The sequence below is a fragment of the Schistocerca gregaria genome, chromosome 4 (assembly GCF_023897955.1).
Source record: "Schistocerca gregaria isolate iqSchGreg1 chromosome 4, iqSchGreg1.2, whole genome shotgun sequence".
Lineage (NCBI taxonomy): Eukaryota > Metazoa > Arthropoda > Insecta > Orthoptera > Acrididae > Schistocerca > Schistocerca gregaria.
This window is the reverse complement of record NC_064923.1, coordinates 636,402,176-636,414,797: the sequence shown is the minus strand read 5'-3', so window position 1 is coordinate 636,414,797 and position 12,622 is coordinate 636,402,176. Positions and strand designations below refer to the sequence as shown.

Here is a 12,622-nt window from a genome sequence, read left to right as displayed (position 1 = left end):
AATGGCTGAAAATGGTCTCCAAATAGCTGAACGTAACCATTTCTAAGCAGTGAGTGGTTCATCTGGACCAGAGGACACAGCCCACTCCATGTAAATTCAGCCCACACACCTAAGGAGCCACCACCGGCTTGCACAGTGCCTTTTTGACAACATGGGTCCGTGACTTCATGGAGTCTGCGCCACTGTCGAACCCTACTATCAGCTCTAACCAGTCGTCTTGGGTCCAACGGACAAGATCACGAGCCCAAAAGAGGCGCTGCAGGAGAAGTCGTGGTGTTGGCAAAGCCACTCGCGTCGGCCGTCTGCTGCCATAGCTCATTAACGCCAAATTTCGCAGCATTGTCCTAACGGTTACGTTCGTCGTACGTCCCACATTGATTTCTGTGGTTATTTTACCCACTGTCGCTTGTCTGCCAGCACAACACTACGCATACACTGTCTCTCTCGGCCGCTACGTGAATGCCGTCGGTCACTGCGTTGTTCGTCGTGAGAGGTAATGTCCGAAATTTGGCAGTCTCGACACGCTCTTGACATTGGAGATATCAGAATACTGAATTCCCTAACGGTTTACGAAATGGAAAGTCCCATGCGAGTTCAAAATCTGTTAATTCCCTTGGTGCGGCCATAATCACGTCGGAAACATTTTCACGTGGATCACCTGAGTACATATGGTACCGCCGCCTATGCACTGGCCTCTTATACCTTGCGTACACGATACTACCGCCATTTGTATATGTGCATATCGCTATCCCATGACTTATTCACTTCACCATATCATTGTCTATTTCGCGACCACAAGGGACAGCCGGCGCTTCTCCGCTCCGACTTAAGCGGGTCGGTCCGACTGAGAGAGTCAGTCGTGTACTGGAGTTTTGCTTTCTCGCAATGTAATTTTACGGTTTCTGAAAATTTCATTCTGTTGAAGACACCCTTAGTAGGTGTCGAAACCTAGGTCAGTGTACCAAACAGTTATCTGCAACCGGTTGGCTGTATAATGCCTATGTTTGAAAATTGTATACAGTTGGTGAGAAATAGCCATGTTTGAAACTGTTAGTTGGAACATTTATATCGGGGCTGGGCTAGAGACGCTGCACTGCCGTACGATTACATGTCTACATCTACATCTACATGACTACTCTGCAATTCACATTTAAGTTGATGGCAGAGGGTTCATCGAACCACAATCATACTATCTCTCTACTATTCCACTCCCGAACAGCGAGCGGGAAAAACGAACAGCGAGCGGGAAAAACGAACACCTAAACCTTTCTGGTCGAGCTCTGATTTCTCGTATTTTATTTTGATGGTCATTCCTACCTATGTAGGTTGAGAAAGTTGGTGACTGAAATTTCATAAAAAGGTCTCGCCGCGACGAAAAACGTCTATGCTGTAATGACTTCCATCCCAACTCGTGTATCATATCCGCCACACTCTCTCCCCTATAACGTGATAATACAAAACGAGCTGCCCTTTTTTGCACCCTTTCGATGTCCTCCGTCAATCCCACCTGGTAAGGATCCCACACCGCGCAGCAATATTCTAACAGAGGACGAACGAGTGTAGTGTAAGCTGTCTCTTTAGTGGACTTGTTGCATCTTCTAAGTGTCCTGCCAATGAAACGCAACCTTTGGCTCGCCTTCCCCACAATATTATCTATGTGGTCCTTCCAACTGAAGTTGTTCGTAATTTTAACACCCAGGTACTTACTTGAATTGACAGCCTTGAGAATTGTACTATTTATCGAGTAATCGAATTCCAACGGATTTCTTTTGGAACTCATGTGGATCATCTCACACTTTTCGTTATTTAGCGTCAACTGCCACCTGACACACCATACAGCAATCTTTTCTAAATCGCTTTGCAACTGATACTGGTCTTCGGATGACCTTACTAGACGGTAAATTACAGCATCGTCTGCGAACAATCTAAGAGAACTGCTCAGATTGTCACCCAGGTCATTTATATAGATCAGGAACAGCAGAAGTCCCAGGACGCTTCCCTGGGGAACACCTGATATCACTACAGTTTTACTCGATGATTTGCAGTCTATTACTACGAACTGCGACCTTCCTGACAGGAAATCACGAATCCAGTCGCACAACTGAGACGATACCCCATAGCTCCGCAACTTGATTAGAAGTCGCTTGTGAGGAACGGTGTCAAAAGCTTTCCGGAAATCTAGAAATACGGAATCAACTTGAGATCCCCTGTCGATAGCGGCCATTACTTCGTGCGAATAAAGAGCTAGCTGCGTTGCACAAGAGCGATGTTTTCTGAAGCCATGCACATTACGTGTCAATAGATCGTTCCCTTCGAGGTGATTCATTATGTTTGAATACAGTATATGCTCCAAAACCCTACTGCAAACCGACGTCAATGATATAGGTCTGTAGTTAAATGGATTACTCTTACTACCCTTCATGAACACTGGTGCGACCTGCGCAATTTTCCAATCTGTAGGTACAGATCTATCGGTGAGCGAGCGGTTGTATATGAGTGCTAAGTAGGAAGCTATAGTATCAGCGTAATCTGAAAGGAACCTAATTTGTATACAATCTGGACCTGAAGACTTGCCCGTGTCAAGCGATTTGAGTTGCTTCGCAACCCCTAAGGTATCTACTTCTAAGAAACTCATGCTAGCAGATGTTCGTGTTTCAAATTCTGGAATATTCCATTCGTCTTCCCTGGTGAAGGAATTTCGGAAAACTGCGTTCAATAACTCCGCTTTAGCGGCACAGTCGTCGATAACAGTACCATCGGCACTGCGCAGCGAAGGTATTGACTGCGTCTTGCCGCTTGTGTACTTTACATACGACCAGAATTTCTTCGGATTTTCTACCAAATTTCGAGACAATGTTTCGTTGTGGAACCTGTTAAAGGCATCTCGCATCGAAGTACGTGCCAAATTTCGCGCGTGGCCGAGTGGCGAAGTCCTACTTGGGGCCTTCTACTTCCAGGAAGTTTCCTGCAATCCAGGCCTGGCTGTTAACTTCGAGAACCGAGCTATGAAGGAAGATAGGCCAAAAAAAGCGGTGACTGAAAAATTATCGGCGTACCCATCAAACACTTGTCTTAGACGAATGACAGTTCAAGAGTTAACTTGTTGCTAAATTTTTCTCTGTTAATCTCATCAGAAAATTGGTACTCAACATTCATTTGTTGCTACTTGCCATGGTTAACTTTTCAAGTGTGTTTATCAGTTTCATTTATTGTGAATGGTGACATCTTCGTAATTTCCCTCTGGATCGAATGATAACGGCTGAATTCTACATTATTACCTAGCTGAGGACCTTTCATAACCATTTTGTTTTTTTCTAATTTATGTGATAATTTCGCGCCGACCGGGGTGGATGAGCGGTTCTAGGCGCTATAGTCTGGAACCGCGCGATCGCTACGGTTGCAGGTTCGAATCGTGCCTCGGGAATGGATGTGTGTGATGTCTTTAGGTTGGTTAGGTTTAAGTAGTTCTACGTTCTAGGAGACTGATGGCCTTAGAAGTGAAGTCCCACAGTGCTCAGAGGCATTTAAACCATTCGATAATTTCGCGGGTGTCAACTCAGAGCATAATTTCTGCAGCGCTTAACCATAACTCTTTTAGAGTGTTTTTGCTGCAGACTTTAAATGTTTCAAAGCATGTGATTGGTACCTCGTCTGTTATGGTAACCAGATTTTTATCACTTGTTTAAATTGCTGTTCTAACGTTTTAAATGCTCATTTTAATTGGTGTTTCTTTCTCTCTGTTATTGTTCTGCATTATCTCTTATTCTCACAAATATTTATTACTATTCGAAGGTTCAGTGGGCTGGTTATATAAACGCCAATGAATCAGAAATATCAAGTTAATACTTTAGAGTAAAAATGTTAGTAATAGCCTTTTATTGTTTATAAATCTTATCTAAATATTGTAACACGTGTGAAGTAAATGTTCTTTTGTGATTTAATGTGGGTATACTTTTTTTTCAGAAACGGTATGTTTCTTATTTTGGATGGAAGACTAACCTAATAAAACTTTGCTCTATTTTCCTGGTCAAATATTATTTCCGGTACCTTACAGCTTTCCTACCTCCTACCAATCATTATCCCTGCTCTATCCTTAAATGGAGTGTCGCACTTTACGAACCACGTCCACACTTAGCCACTGGAAACGGTATTCTGCTTCACTGACTGAATATACTACAGCTACTCGCCGTAGTTGTTCTTAAGACTTTAAGACTTTAATGAAGACTTGTGACCTTAACTAGTTTAGTGCTTCATAAATCTCAAGAATCCATAGCATACTCAGCGAAGAATACCGTTTAAAGATAAACTAAGACAAAAACGAAGGTGACAAGGATCAATCGAAAAGAGAATAAAAGAGAGTTCTGCTGGAATCGGGTACTGATGTGGAAATGAGGAAGAAGTTTTGCAAGTGGACGCCCGAAGCACAGCGTTGTGTTGAAGTGAAAGTTGAACCATCGGAAATTTGTAGAAGAAGAAGCTGGATGCATTAGAAACGCGGTGTTGTAGAAGAACGTTAAAACTGAATAGCGACGTAAAGTGCAAAATGTGGAAGTACTAAAACGAATGGGCGAGGAAAGAAGTCTGCGGAAGACATGTACTGGAAGAAGGGAGAAGTTACTGAGCCCATTCCTACGGACAGCTTACGTGGCGCTGGTAGGAGAAGCACAAGGCAAAAAATAGGAACAGAGAAAGACTAGGACCTGCAAAACTGGTTACGGAGTTGTTAAGTAAAGATGGAATGATTAGCGCAACATAAGAACACATGGAAGGTAACAGCAAACCTGTCGACCATTGTCGTCAAAAACTACAAAGCGTATCCCACACGGTTCTTGTGTCAAGTTAATTATGTTTGAGAGTCGCGTTCGGCCGCACTGACTCTCACAGTGCGGTTGGAACGCATGTGCAGAAAATTTACGTGCTTCATAAGTAGATCATCCTAAATCTGGCACTCCTTAATTGGAAAGTAACACTGTCTGGTACTGGTGGGCGGCATAGATGTCCTTTAAAACTGCGATGAAAAAATGTCGTGTGGGTAGGGCCTCCCGTCGGGTAGACCGTTCACCTGGTGCACGGCTTTCGAATTGACGCCACTTCGGCGACTTGCGAATCGATGGGGATGAAATAATGATGATTAGGACAACTCAACACCCAGTCCCTGAGCGGAGAAAATCACCGACCCAGACGGGAATCGAACCCGGGCCCTTAGGATTGACAGTCTGTCACGCTGACCACTCAGCTACCGGGGGCGGACAAAACTGCGATAATAATACGGTACTCTTGCAATGCGCGCACATTTTATTGGAATAAAGAAGACTAGAGTTTAAAAGCCCGCACGATGACTGTACCATCAGAGCTCGAGGAGAAGTTCGAAGTGAGAAAGATTCGGAAAGGACATTGGCCGTGTTCTTTTCCAAGGATCCGTCGCGTAATTTAACTTGAGTGATTTTGAGAAACTACAGGGTGAGTTGGAACACCACCAATACAATTCCGGAGATAGTTCAGGGACGTTTCCTCAGTTTTGGTATAAGGGACTCATGGTCTCTGGTACTACAGAACCGTTACAATCAAATTTGTAGTGGGCAGCAGTTCCTTTCACCTACTATACTTGCCGCTGATCATAGTAATGCCCATTTACTCTTCCTCCTCAAAGTTACAGAGTAATAACAAAATTAGGAATTACATTCGTTTGCTAACCCAATTCATATTGTTTCTGTGCGAATGCCTTCATAAAAGAGAAAAACCTTGTAATATGCAGAGGTACTGAAACTCCCTGGCAGATTAAAACTGTGTGTCGGATGGGGACTCGAACTCCGGACCTTTGCCTTTCGCGGGCAAGTGCTCTACCATCTGAGCTACCCAAGCACGACTCATGCCCCGTCCTCGCAGCTTTACTTCTGCCAGTATCTCCATCTCTCAGATGGTAGAGCACTTGCCCGCGAGAGGCAAAGGTCCGGAGTTCGAGTCTCGGTCCGGCACACAGTTTTAATCTGCCAGGGAGTTTCATATCAGCGCACACTCCGCTGCAGAGTGAAAAAACTCATTCTGGATATAGAGGTACTGTTCTCATGGGCGTCGAGATACAGATGCAAAAGTACAGCGATGCGGCTGCCGTCGATTCAGGAACACCTCAATGCAGCGTCGTCGTGCTGCTCCTTCACTGCATTCAGTGATGTCACAAACGAGGTGCAAATCGGCCAACTCTCCGTCGGTAAACATATCCGTAGTACTGCTGTTTAATACCGTCAAAGTACAATTACTCCAGGGTCATAGACGGACAGTGAGGAATTTCGCTTACATCTGCTTATGAGAGCAGACATGTTTGTTGGAGGCCTTTGTGCTGCTAAGTCAAATACCTCGCCACGCTGGAGGTAGGGCAGAGGGAATCTTTGAAAAGGGATTTCCAGTACAGGCACTGGCCTGGCGACCAAGGGAAACATCCCCAGAACCTTTGTTGGAGTGGGTATTGCAACTACTATACTGGCCATTAAAATTGCTACACCACGAAGATGACGTGCTACAGAGGCAAAATTTAACCGACAGGAAGAAGATGCTATGATATGCAAATGATTAGCTTTTCAGAGCATTCACACAAGGTTGGCGTCGGTGGCAACACCTATAACGTGCTGACACGAGGAAAGTTTCCAACTGATTTCTCATACACAAACAGCAGTTGACCGGCGTTGCCTGTTGAAACGTTGTTGTGATGCCTCGTGTAAGGAGGAGAAATGCTTACAATCACATTTCCGATTTTGATAAAGGTCGGATCGTAGCCTATGGTGATTGCGGTTTATCGTACCGTGACATTGCTGCTCGCGTTGGTCGAGATCCAATGACTGTTAGCAGAATATGGAATCGGTGGCTTCAGGAGGGTAATACGGAACGTCGTGCTGGATCCCAACGGCCTCGTATCACTAGCAATCAAGCTGACAGGCATCTTCTCCGCATGGCTGTAACGGATTGTGCAACAACGTCTCGATCCCTGAGTCAACAGATGGGGACGTGGTGGTATGGGGTGCCATTGGTTACATGTCTCGGTCATCTCTTGTTCGCATTGACGGCGCTCTGAACTATGGACGCTACATTTCAGATGTGTTACGACCCGTGGCTCTACCCTTCATTCGATCCCTGCGAAACCCTACATTTCAGCAGGATAATGCACGACCGCATGTTGCAGGTCCTGTACGGGCCTTTCTGGATATAGAAAATGTTCGAATGCTGTCCTGGCTGGCACATTCTCCAGATCTTTCACCAACTGAAAACGTCTGGTCAATGGTGGCCAAGCAACTGGCTCGTCACAATACGCCAGTCACTACTCTTGATGAACTGTGGTACCGTGTTGAAGCTGCATGGGCAGCTGTACCTATACACGCGTATCTAGGCCATTATTACGGCCAGAGGTGGTTGTTCTGCGTACTGATTTCTCAGGATCTATGCACCCAAACTGCGTGGAAATGTAATCACATGTCAGTTCTAGTATAACATATTTGTCCAATGAATACCCGTTTATCATCTATATTTCTTCTTGATGTAGCAATTTTTATGGCCAGTAGTGTACTTTTATTTATGAAATAACGTAATTTCAGAGACTTTACTGGTCTCAGAGATATGATTTTGTTTATTTACACTGAAGCAGCGTGTGAAAATTTATACCATGGCCGGGAATCGAACCCAGGTCTCCTGCTTACTAAGCAAGTGCTTTAGCCACTAAACCACTTCGTCAGCGGCTTACAAAGCTCCGTGGATTTCCCTGACACTCCTCCCTTCCCGATCCAAAATCTGACTGCCACCCACAGTCTACTTTAAATTCCCCCTTACACACGAACAGAATTATCGACGCTCTTCGTGATCTGAAATAGCACCTCATCATCGAACTTAAATGGGACATACAGTCTGAAACCCAGGTGCAGAGACTTTACTGGTCTCATACAGGTATGATTTTATGTATAAAGACTGAAGCCTCGAGTGAAAAATTGTGCCAAGGTCGCTTCAATCGGTATACATAAAACCGTATCTTACGAGACCTGTAAAGGCTATGAAATTGCATTCGTGAGCTCGGAAACAGCCCCTAGCAACAGAAAATCGTTTGAGAAATTATATCTACAAGAACACTTGTGCCAACAGCAAGTACAGTCGGTGAAAGGAACTGCTGCCCACTCCAAATTCGAATGCAACGGTTCTGTAGTATTTGCGCACGCGAGTTGAGTCTGTCGCGCGGGACCCATTGTTGCAGAATTCCATAAAGTGCAACTTTAGAAACGGTGAGGGATCACCAATCTGCTGGTCATCGTAACGGAGCGACTTTTCCGGAGACGTGGTCCCATTACCTCCGCTAACGATTTAGCAGATACTGGCAGAATCACTATCACAATGTTCGGCAACCAACCTGCAGTCTACAGGGAATTATCGCCGTTGGATTATCGTAAGGAAATGAAGAAAATGGACTAAATCTCCACGTAGTGTAACGAATGGCAGCTCATTATCAATATAGATCACTGGACGATATAGCCCATAGCAAAGAGAAAGAGGCCGATAGCATCCGTTTATAAAATTAAAGGTGAATACGTGGAGCTCGTCTCAGCGTATTTAGGCGTACGCCTAAAACCAAGAAGGGATAGCAAATGTGATTTTCGCATGTTACATACGGAGGATTCAATGATTATACACTCCTGGAAATTGAAATAGGAACACCGTGAATTCATTGTCCCAGGAAGGGGAAACTTTATTGACACATTCCTGGGGTCAGATACATCACATGATCACACTGACAGAACCACAGGCACATAGACACAGGCAACAGAGCATGCACAATGTCGGCACTAGTACAGTGTATATCCACCTTTCGCAGCAATGCAGGCTGCTATTCTCCCATGGAGACGATCGTAGAGATGCTGTATGAAGTCCTGTGGAACGGCTTGCCATGCCATTTCCACCTGGCGCCTCAGTTGGACCAGCGTTCGTGCTGGACGTGCAGACCGCGTGAGACGACGCTTCATCCAGTCCCAAACATGCTCAATGGGGGACAGATCCGGAGATCTTGCTGGCCAGGGTAGTTGACTTACACCTTCTAGAGCACATTGGGTGGCACGGGATACATGCGGACGTGCATTGTTCTGTTGGAACAGCAAGTTCCCTTGCCGGTCTAGGAATGGTAGAACGATGGGTTGGATGACGGTTTGGATGTACCGTGCACTATTCAGTGTCCCCTCGACGATCACCAGAGGTGTACGGCCAGTGTAGGAGATCGCTCCCCACACCATGATGCCGGGTGTTGGCCCTGATTGTGGCGCTCACCTGCACGGCGCCAAACACGCATACGACCATCATTGGCACCAAGGCACAAGCGACTCTCATCGCTGAAGACGACACGTCTCCATTCGTCCCTCCATTCACGCCTGTCACGACACCACTGGAGGCGGGCTGTATGATATGATGTTGGGGCGTGAGCGGAAGACGGCCTAACGGTGTGCGGGACCGTAGCCCAGCTTCATGGAGACGGCTGCGAATGGTCCTCGCCGTTACCCCAGGAGCAACAGTGTCCCTAATTTGCTGGGAAGTGGCGGTGCGGTCCCCTACAGCACTGCGTAGGATCCTACAGTCTTGGCGTGCATCCGTGCGTCGCTGCGGTCCCGTCCCAGGTCGACGGGCACGTGCACCTTCCGCCGACCACTGGCGACAACATCGATGTACTGTGGAGACCTCACGCCCCACGTGTTGAGCAATTCGGCGGTACGTCCACCCGGCCTCCCGCATACCCACTATACGCCCTCGCTCAAAGTCCATCAACTGCACATATGGTTCACGGCCACGCTGTCGCGGCATGCTACCAGTGTTAAAGACTGCGATGGAGCCTCCGTATGCCACGGCAAACTGGCTGACACTGACGGCGGCGGTGCACAAATGCTGCGCAGCTAGCGCCATTCGACGGCCAACACCGCGGTTCCTGGTGTGGCCGCTGTGTCGTGCGTGTGATCATTGCTTGTACACCCCTCTCGAAGTGTCCGGAGCAAGTATGGTGGGTCTGACACACCGGTGTCAAAGTGTTCTTTTTTCCATTTCCAGGAGTGTATTTACCCTAAGAGCTCTCAAAAGGGCAGTCATCTGTCAAGGAAACGGAATATAAGTTGTCACGGAAGATAAAAGGTACCTATTATTAGAAATAAACAGTGTTTTGAAAGATTTGCGAACAAATAAGGCGAAAGGCGCAGACAACATTCGTTCGGAATTTCTAAAATCATTGGGCGAAGTGGCAACCAAACTACTATTCAAGTTGGTCTTTAGAATCTAGGAGACTAGAGATATACCATCCGAGTTTTGGAAAACTTGTTCGGGAGCTCAGAAACAGTGCCTAATAAAGGAAAAGCATTTGAAAAATTATATCCACTAGAGCATTTGTGCCTGTCAGTTTAATCCATCTGAAAAATGACATATCTCTGGATCTTCCCCACGAAGCTTTTCCAGTAAAATCGAGGGAGTTTAGGCGTAAGGACAAAAGTATTGTTCCACTAGTATTAGATACATTTTGCAGAAGAAATTAGCAGGGTGCGATTTTATGCTTGTATAAAAATTGGGCAACAGACATAAAGTAGTCATAGCTCTGTGAAAGTACAGTACAAAACGTTCATCCTCACCAAACCATCTAAAAATATCTCAAAAAGGACACAGTAGCCTAAACAAGGACATAAAAATACAAACTTTGGAAATAATAGACCATTCTGGCAGCAAGAGCAGAGGAGAGACAGAGAAAGATATAGTGCCGTAAGTGAAACAAATGCAAGGATATCACTCATAGCAAACAAACCACAGATAAAACTTTTCTAAGTATACAGAGAATGCGGCACACTTCCACTTCATGGCTAGGTAAGCTGAAGTGTGGGCCTTGGTCGGCCGTGCTTTTGGGACTACTTGGGGTGCAACTTGCACATAGCGTCTTTTTTCTGTAATCTGTCGAATTATTTCACTGGAGAGTAGAATAATTCGGTCTGTAAATTATTATCTATTTTGCGTTAGCCCCAAGTACATTTACAACTACTTTGATGCAACTGAGAGAAAGTTCTATGGAACTAACTTTTTAGCGTGTAAGCGTGTATTGTTTTTTGATACAGTATTGTGTTCTTATGTGGCTACAACTGTCATCAAAATCGATCACCAAAATTGTTTCTGACATTATCTCGCACTCCGGTGGAAGGCAATAACAACGGATGTGCTACACATACAGGCTGAAAGCGTGGGGGAGAAATATTTTGAGCACGAACGAATCAGACGTATCTGGACTGAAATGGGTCCTATATCGGAGGCGACCACCTGGGACCTTTCTGGAAATACACAAATTTTCAACAGCAGGAGATGAGTAAAGAACGTGATATCCTGCCGATAAACTGGCAACATCGTATACATGACGGAGGTTGGAGCCTAAAGAAACGACTGAAGTGTAATGTCACTAACACGAAAATGTTAATTAAAAATCGTCGAGGTAACGGGACCTCTGCGAAGAAAGAGGATTTTCTTGGCAGTAACACCCTCAAACGTATTGAAAAGCTGATAATACGACATCGTAGTGTAAAAATTGGGAATTTCATTGGGGAATGTATAATTAACTATGGAACGCGCAACACTTATAACGAAATTCCTTAACACATTATTTGGGTTTGGCAACTGCCAGATTGACTGTCACCTTCCAACATAATACAGGCCTTAGGCTACGCTACAGATCAGTCTTTCAAGACAACAACCTTCGTTTAACAAAAATAGACTTTTGTTGTGACATTCCTTCGCTTCGCAAACTCACAACCGAATTATCACTTACTAACTGAACCTACACCTCGAGCTAGTAAATACCTCACTCTGTTACCGCAACCTTTACACAAAAAAGTACCGACGCTGACGCACTGGTAAAAACAGAACGTAGCGATCTTCAGTACACTCGTCATCTTCACTAGGCGTCTATAGGTCTAATAAATAACACTACGTAATTTACCACCTACAACAACTAAACAACCGAATTCGAGCAAAACACATGACCGATCATTACAAATGAAACATACAAAAACATTCCATACGCCGGCAACGTGACATACTTCATAGAACAAATTGGTGGGTAGTGTTGTTTACTAGATCCGTAAACTAATCTGCTCGCTCGCTCTCAATGATTTCTCCGATTTTGAAGAAACTTCCAAGGTCGAAACTCAGTATCACTCAAAAGCGCCACGGTAAACAAACAATGCAACCTATTCTTCGAAGCACTGAGCGTGCCTTTATGGCCATGCGCATGTTTCGCTTAGTTAGAATGTAGAGGAGATTGGTTGCAGATTCTGCAAATGAGTTAGTGATTCTTTCGGCAAGAGGATTTAAGTTTCTACCACAGTTCCATCTTCACCCACTCTAGACCACACACAAAAAAAAGGTTCATTAAAATAATAGTCGAACTTAACAATAACTGTGCACAAATATCTGTGCTACGTAAATATCCTGAATCAGTCACTTGCAACGTATTTATTGAGGTAAGCATAAATGCCTTGCGTTTCGACTATAGTCAGCGTAAGGCTCACCTTAGCAGAAGTTTGCGGTTTGCAATGCAATTTGAAAAATGTTACAGTTCTTAGGAAGAACGCATGTTGTAAAATGT

The 12,622-nt window shown here is 45.0% G+C and overlaps 1 protein-coding gene across 3 annotated transcripts in view; it reads right to left on the bottom strand.

Annotated features, from left to right (window-relative positions):
- Positions 1-12,622, bottom strand: part of LOC126266974 (ankyrin repeat domain-containing protein 33B-like) — a 1,584,966-nt gene that overhangs the window by 853,419 nt on the left and 718,925 nt on the right. The gene's annotated exons all lie outside the window — the stretch shown is intronic.